Raw genomic sequence first — 9,003 nt, 5'->3', positions numbered from 1 at the left:
GGTTTATAGTGAACTCCCGGGTAATTGAAGCAAACCCCAAAAAGATAAAGGCACTACTGAACATGCCCTCACCAACCAGAATCAAGGACGTGGAGAGTCTAACAGGACGCATAGTAGCACTCAGCAGATTTGTGTCCAAATCCACCGAGAAGTGTATACCATTTTTTAATATCCTCAGAGGCATAAAGAAATTTGAATGGACTGAAGAATGCAAACAAGCCTTCCATGCTCTAAAGCAGCAGCTGGCACTACCCCCGATCCTCTCAAAACCTCTGGAGGGTGAAGAACTATGCATATACCTAGCAGTAACTCAACACGTTGTCAGTGCAGCCCTGGTCAAAGAAGAAAACAAGATCCAGCATCCAGTCTACTATGTTAGTAAAAGGTTGGTCGAAGTCGAGAGCAGGTATCCTCTAATTGAAAAATTAACTTACTGCCTGATCCTGTCATCCAAAAAACTTCGCCCATACTTCCAAGCTCATCCCATAAAGGTTCTTACTAACCAACCATTGGGCCAAGTCCTGCTAAAACCAAACACCTCTGGTCAGTTACTAAAATGGTTTATAGAGCTCGGATAGTATGAAATCACTTACCAACCCGAGCACCCATTAGAGGCCAGGCTCTTGCAGATTTTGTAGTTGAATGTACTGGGCTGCTAGGAACATATGAAGAAATGGTCGAGCAGTCATCAGAGTCTGGACCACCGCCCAATACGGATGCTGAATAACACACCAAGCACCCAGCAACCAGTACTTTTCATTCTGAGGAAGAACCCCAAGCATGGAAGTTGCACGTCGATGGCTCAGCTACCGATCAACTGTCTGGGGCAGGTCTAACATTGATCACTCCTGAAGGGAAATGCATCCATTATGCACTTTGTTTTGGATTTAAAGCATTCAATAATGAAGCGGAATACGAAGCATTAATTGCGGGGTTGAAGCTATCCAAGGAAGTAATGGCTGAAGTCTTAGATATATACAATAATTCGCAATTGGTTGTCGATCAAATCCTCAGAGAGTATACGACTCGGGGGGGGGGGGGGGAATGATAGCATATCTTGATAAGATCAAAGACCTACTTGCTCAACTTAAGAAGTACAATATCCAACAGATACTAAGAGAGCATAATGCCACAATAGATGCACTGGCCAGACTAGCTAGCAGTGTTGTAATGGACAAGGCCAACCTAGTCCCTATTGAATACCTGGCCGAACCAAGTATCAACCTGCCAGAACCAGTCTTTCTTATAGATAACACTCCATCCTGGATGACCCCAATTGCAGCTTATCTGGAACACGACATCCTGCCCAATACTCGCAATGAATCCAGGAAATTAATGAGGAAAGTCACTCGGCATGTAATTATGGACAGGGTTATGTACAGAAGAGGATTCTCCATGCCATTACTCAGGTGTGTCAACCAAAATGAATCAAGACGGCTGCTAGAGGAAATACATGAGGGTTTCTGTGGGAACCATACAGGGGAGCAAAGTCTGTCTAAGAAGATTTTGAGGCAAGGCTACTTCTAGCCAACTATGGACGAAGATGCCTTTGCATATGTTCGATGATGTGAAAAGTGTCAAAGAATTTCCAAGATACCCCAAGCTTCAACAAACGAACTTACTCAAATGTAGAGCCCATGGCCCTTCGTCATTTGGGGAATTGACCTCATTGGTCGACTACCAAAGGGAAAAGGAGGAGTTCAGTATGCAGTCGTGGTAGTTGATTACTCCACCAAGTGGATAGAGGCCGAGCCACTAGAAACCATCACTTCCAAAAAAGTACTGGATATTGTGGTAAAAAAATATAATTTGTAGGTTTGGTCTACCCCAGAAAATAGTGTCCGACAACGGCACCCAGTTTGACAGTCAACTTTTTACGGATTTCTGTGCCAAGCATGGCATCACAAAAAGTTTCTTAGCAGTCTCGTACCCTCATGCAAATAGGCAAGTTGAAGTAGTTAAAAAGACTCTCAAAGACACCCTGAAGAAACGTCTAGAACTGGGTGGCCTGGGAAATTTCCTGGGTTACTCTGGTCACACAGGACTACTGATCGAACGACTACTGGTGATACCCCATTTGTACTAACGTATGTGTATGATGCAATGCTGCCAGTCGAGATGACTCCACCTTCCCACAAGCTAGCACAGTATGACCAAGATCTCCCGTTAGTATCTGTGCCCCGTTACTGGAATGGGGAACACTTGAGGAAGTACTACCAATAAAGATTACTTTTAAGTGATCATTGACTGGCCAATACAGGCACAGACTGCCCATACCACCGACCAACTCAAGTTAGTTATATTAATTATGCACAGACACGATTTTCCCATTTATTGTAATAATTAATATTTATGAATGTAAGCTACAATTGTAGTGATGCAGCTTGTATGGTTAATTTTTAAACAATAAGACACGATTTTTGTCCATTTTTACAAGCCTTACATTTACAATGATTATCTTGCTAACTAGTGATTTCTTTCACGGATTATTGGCAATGGATGAAACATTTATAGGTTTTGGCAAACCCAAGTGGTCCCGAACAGGTTATTACGAGCAACTCTAGTTAGTTAACAGTTGACCAAGAGGATAACCCAATAGTTATGAATCATGCTCGGTCATTTGGGGGGCACCATAGTCATACATTGACAAACAGAGGAAAAAGTGTGTAATTAAAAGGACTTAGAAACATTAATTTTTATTAATGTAAAGTTCTTGCGTGTTGCTCGGTATGTACCAAGCAACAAAAAAAGCCTTAAAACAATTTTTGTAGACAGGGTTGAACAATTTTTGTTTACAACTCATTCGAAAAAAATTGAATAGCTCCGATTTATAGAGCTGCACAGCACCAAACAGAGCTGCATAGCTCCAAAACTGATCCAATTTATAGACAAGGAAGAATACCCACTCTCCTGCCAAGCATTAATGGAACCACCCATTCAGCGGTCCCCTCAACTGCTGCAGGCACGTCCCTCCAATCACATCTCCTCAACCGCCGCACACGTCAGCCCACTCTTCGATGATTTCACAATTGTCGGTACGGTTATTAAGAGAAGCCATCATGACACTTTATGGTATCAAAAAGAGGCGGGAAAGAGTGAAAAGTCATTTCTTGGAAACTCAAAGAAATGCAAAGGCTATTAACTATATTAGATGCTATGCCACATAGCAAGGAGCATATACCCCTGACCAAGCTGGACGGGGTGACCTCCAGAAGAAAGTTTCCATGCTGCTTGGCACAAATGCATTACAGTATACTAAAACAAATATACATAGGCACAATTATAATCATGCTCGTTAATTGGGCCCAAGCCCTAATCATTTTTACATTTAACAGTTGGGCCAAGCTCTAATCATATTACATTTGACAACTAGGCTGAGCCCCAATCATATTACATTTATCAATTGGGTCCCTAATCTTGCATCTCACACATTGGGTGTAGTTTTCTTACCTTTGGTCCGAGTGCATGCAATTAGGAAAGCAAGCACGACTTCCGAGAACGATCCTCTCCCGAGCCCTAGCGGTAACCTAGTCTCAACCCACAAATAACGTTCTCATTACTATTCGATTCCATAATCGAACCTCGGGACAAATCTCGTACTCTTGGGACCTCCAATTCCCCCACAAGGGATGTTGAAATTGTCCCCCAATCCTCAGAGCCTATTCCCTAAAAATGCAAAATGGAGGCCCATGAAAATGTCCTAGCGCTGCGGCACACAGCCAGACCCCCTGCCCTGGAACATCCATGCCCCGCGGCTCGGAAGAACAGCGCCGCGACACCCCTGCACAAACCAATAAAAACTGAGTTTTTCAACCATTTTCCTTGAGCCAAAGCTCCCATATCTCAATCAAAACTTGCCTTAAAGTCCTAAATGAGTTTAAAACACTAAACAACACATCTTAAGCATTACAAACACCTCAAAAACAAAACTCAATCTCTAACCCAAATCAAAACCCATCCCTTGGTTTAAAATTATGCAAAAACTTAAACTATGGCAAGAATTCACCATAAAACAGAGTATAAACATACCTCACTGAAGAACCACGCCACTTATCTTCCTCATACTTGAATTCCTAGCTAAAACCTTAAATTTCCAAGCCTTTTCTCCTTAAAATTTAGAAAAATCCCCCAAGTGCTAGAGAGAAAGAGAGATAGAGAGAAGAAGCTGAGAGTGTGTTTTCCTTAGTGTTCTATTTCCTTCCCCTAAAACATTATAGTGCTTAAGTCCCTCCAAGTTGGCAAAAGACCAAGCTACCCCTAGTTAAAATCTTACTCTTCAAATGCTCCAAGGGAGAATCTGTCTTTTGCCACTTTTCCCCGTTAATCATAATTAACGTCTCATAAATTCCCGTTATCTCCAATTTCTCCAAATGATTACCAAATAATTTCCCATTACCCGATAAACCTCGGTAATGTGCTAAATTACCAAAATACCCCTAGACTCACCCTGAGCTGGGTATTTAACCCCATTATGACTAAACCACTAACTTGCTCCCTAGGATCACCTCATGCTGGGTAACTAAAAAATATCCACATAATAATGTGGTCACAATTATATATGACACAAATTTAAAATTATACTCTCACTGGGTCAAAATTACAAAAATGCCCTTCTAATAAGAAACGGGCCCACATGCATATTTAATATACTTAAACATGCAAGCATAATCATATCATAATACAATTCACATAATAACATGCTCGTAGCACATAAGCACCTAACTAACTCAATTATTGGCTCATGGCCCCCTAATCCAAGCACTAAGCCATATTAGGGAAATTGGGGTGTTACAATGACGAACTATCTGAATACCACATTGAGCCATGGACTTTTTCTTCAAGACCTCCAACTCGATACCTCCTCTTTTCATCACATCAACTCTACAACATGTTGGAATTTATGTTGCTGCAACTTTTTGCACTCACAACTTCAACTCATCCTATTACACATTGATTAATGCCCTACCTGTAACACCCTACTACCTTAGAGTCATTACCATGTGATTTATAAATGTTCCATTATCTCGCTAATTGTGGTTTTAGGTTAAAAAATGTGATTAAATAAAAATAAAGACTCATTTGACGAACGTTAATTATAAAAGATTTGGACACTCATTAAAGTCATAAAAGTTATACATTAGGATCCAAAAATACTGTTTCAAAAATGTATTACAATTAAAAAGTTTCAATACAGTCAACCTAAGAGATAAAACCAACCATTTACTAAAAAATTCCTCAAAAAACCCCGACCGTGGTAGCCAGGTAGGCTAAACATGTACACGTCACTTCAGGCTCTCCAACTCAAGTTTGGTCGACCTTTCCCTTGCCCTTACCTGCACCATAGAGCACCTGTGAGCTGAGGCCCAGCAATAAAACTCAACTTAAGGCATATCACAATTCAATCCAATAATAAATAGCTTAAATAGATAAGTGATTAAACATATAGCGGCCTATGCCGACCCAGGTGCTTTACTAGGAATTGGGTTCACGGTCTTCACTAAGCGGGTGACTACAACACCCTTAGATGGTCTCGCCCTAGCGGCCTGCATACAACATGCTTAATGTCGATCCCGGCCTTTGCCGTCCCCAACCTTCGTCGTTCTCGGCCTTCGCCGTTCTCGACCTTCGCTGTTTTCAGCCTTCGCTGTTCATTTATAATCATGCACAACATAACATAACATTTACAGGTATTCACACACACATTAAACACAAATAATAGGGCCATGCCCTACTCTATGGATACAAGCAGTTTTCTTACCTGTGTCCCGAGCTGATTGATTAATGCGATCCCGAGCACAATCCCCTAAACATGAGCCTTGATGTAAAACCTATTCACAACGCATCAATAAATAGACATCCATCAAGCCCTAATCAATTAAGAACTTCAGATTAATATTCTAGCCTTCAGGACCTCGAATTATACTAAATGGATAGTAGAATCCTTCCCGAGCCATTACATTTGGGTTCCTTTATATTGGGCATTTTCCCTAATTTGAGTTGCGGCCTGCTGCAAGTCAGAGAGCCTTGGCTCTCTCAACTGGGGAACATGAGTCACAGTGTGCCCTACCTACACCGCAACACTTGGGCAAAATCAGAGGCTTCCCATGCCTCTATCCACACACGGGCCGCGGCGCCTGAAGAACGGGGAAGCGGCTCGAGCCCAAAACCCAGAAGTTCTCATGCATCTTTACTAGCCAAATCCACTAATTCACATCCAAAACTTGCACCAAGGTCCAAATTGAGTTAAAAACTCTAATCAATACATTATAAACAGCATAAACACCTCAGAAAACCATCCAAATCCCTGGCTCAACTCAACACCAAACCTAAGTTAAAACTCAGCTAAACCTTAAATTTAACTAGAGAAATTCATATAAAAGCATGTTCTAAGCATTACCTCAATGATGATTTCACCCTCAGATGTTGCTAACCTCTTCCAAACTTCAATTCCTTTAAATTCCCAAGCCCTTTTCCACCAAAATTTTCAGAGAAAAAGATGATCAACCAAGCTTAAATGAAAGAGAAAGAGAAACATGGCTGAGAGGAAAAGGAAGTATGAGGAAGTGTTTTATGGTTTCTAGTTCATTCTACAGGATTCCTAAGGCTAAAGAAAAGTCTGTCCCATTGTACAAAAGACAAAAATGCCCCTAACTTATCATTTACCTTTCTAACGCCACCAAGGGCAAAATTGTCTTTTGCCACATTCCCGCTAATCCTCGAATAGTACTATAAATCCCCATTTAATCCTGACATACCCAAATAATTGCTACATCACTACTCGTTATCCAGTAACCCTGAACACGTGCTACATTTCCAATATACCCCTAGGCTCACCCCGAGCCGGGTATTCAACCCTGTTGTGACTATTTTGCTACTCCTCTCCCCAGGAATGTCTTGGATCACACATCACAAATAAATCTCCACAATCTCGTGGTCTTAAGCACAACACACATATAATTTACATTTATTCCCTCAACGGGCCAAAATTACATATATGCCTCTACTAACCAAAATGGGCCCACATGCATATTTAATTTACCTAAACATGCATTTATAATCACATAATCATTTAATCCACGTAATAGCATTATTAAATCAATTATTTCCCTCCTGGCATGCTAATCAAGGAACTAAGCCTTATTAGAAAATTTGGGACGCTACATTACCAGTAGCTAAAAATGGTCTTCCAAGAATAATTGGGATGTTTGCATCCTCCTCCAAGTCCAAAATAATGTGCAGAGAAGATAAATTTATCCACCTTTACTAGAACATCCCCAATCACTCCGCAAGGATGTTTGACTAAGCGATCCACTATTTGAAGTGTCACAGTAGTTGGTCTCACTTGCCCCCATTTTAGTTTTTTATAGATAGATAGATAGATAGATAGATAGATAGATAGATAGATGGATGGATGGATGGATAGATAGATAGATAGAGGCATTAGATTCACACTTGCCCCTAAATCACAGAGTGTCTTCTCAAAAACCACATTCCCTATAGTACAAGGAATGGTGAAACTACCCGGATTTTTAAGCTTGGGAGGTAGTTTCTTTTGGAGTATTGCACTGCACTCCTCAGTCAGTGACACTGTCTCATAGTCCTCCAGTTTCCTTTTCTTCGACATGATTTCCTTCATGAACTTCACATAACTCGACAGTTGTTCAAGTGCCACAGCAAAGGGAATGTTGATGTGAAGTTTTTGAAAAACATCTTAGAACTTGGAAAACTACTAGTCAATCGTCTTCTTTTGAAGCCTTTGAGGATATGGGATCTTGATGTGGTGCTCAAAACTCACTGGTGACTGTTTCTTCTCAAAGTTCTCATTAACCTCTTCTTCCACCTTATCCTTCTTCTCATCAACCACTTTTGGTAACAAAATAGACTTCTTGACTGACTCTTCTAATTCCTTACCACTCTTCAAGGATATAGCCTTGCATTGCTCCTCAGTATTACTAGGCAAAGTCCCTTGAGGCTTACTTTGTAACATATTTTCCAATTGACCAACTTGAATCTCCAGATTTCTGATGGATGCTCTAGTTTCAGTCATGAACTAAGTTTGAGTGTTGGTCAAGGTCAAAATTCCAGCTTGTAATTCATTAGATTTCTCTTGAGAAACTGGTGGTTGTGACATTTCTTTAGGCGGAGCTTGAGACACGGGCTGCTGAAATTGTTGTTGAGGGCTCTGATTATTTCTCCATGGAAAACTAGAATGATTCCTCCACCTTGGGTTGTAAGTGTTGGAGAAAGGGTTGTTGGCTTGCCTATTAAAATTTCCCAGTATATTCACTTGCTCCATAGGGATAGAATTATTCACCTTTGCTTCCATACAGCACACAAGAAGATGAGAACCTCCATGCCTTTCACACATCGTTTGCATCTACATGGCTTGAGCTGAAATATTATTTTTCTACAACAACTTGGTTAAGGTGGCAACTTGAGTAGTTAATGTTGTGATAGCATCTAGTTCATGAATCCAAGCTAATTTTATGTTACGAGTGGCTCGCTCATTAGACCATTGTCAGTTATTCATGGTGATTTCTTCCAAGAATACATAAGCCTCATTAGCACTTTCACCTATGAATGCTCATCTTACTGCGACATCAATGATGGTGCACGTAGTAGTGCACAACCCATTATAGAAATTGTGGACCAACATCCACTTCTCAATGTCGTGATGGGGACACTTTCTCAAAAATTCTTTAAACCTTTCTCATGCGTCATATAATGATTCCTAATCATTATGGAAGAAGTTATTGATCTCTCCTATCAACCTTGCAATCGTTGATGGTGGAAAGAACTTGGTGAGAAACTTCTGTGCTAGATCCTCCCAAGTGCTAATAGAGTTGGCATGTAGAGAGTTTAACCAACTCTTGTCTCTTTCCCTCAGTGAGAATGGGGCACTCCCAAGCATGTCCTGTAATGCCTCGAAATCCCTAATGCGGTTTAATGGCTGGATTAGTAGGTCAGGAGGGCCATAACTGTTTAATTATGCCATTAAATGAT

The 9,003-nt window shown here is 40.8% G+C and overlaps 1 non-coding gene across 1 annotated transcript; it reads left to right on the top strand.

Annotated features, from left to right (window-relative positions):
- The first annotated feature begins 8,666 nt into the window (after window positions 1–8,666).
- LOC133820716 (small nucleolar RNA R71) lies at window positions 8,667–8,773 on the top strand. Its single transcript, XR_009887117.1, has one exon. It is a non-coding gene; the product is annotated as a small nucleolar RNA R71 (small nucleolar RNA).
- Window positions 8,774–9,003: the final 230 nt, after the last annotated feature.

Source organism: Humulus lupulus, chromosome 2, assembly GCF_963169125.1.
Source record: "Humulus lupulus chromosome 2, drHumLupu1.1, whole genome shotgun sequence".
Classification (NCBI taxonomy): domain Eukaryota; kingdom Viridiplantae; phylum Streptophyta; class Magnoliopsida; order Rosales; family Cannabaceae; genus Humulus; species Humulus lupulus.
The sequence above is the reverse complement of the archived record's forward strand: the minus strand, read 5'-3'. Positions and strand labels throughout refer to the sequence as shown.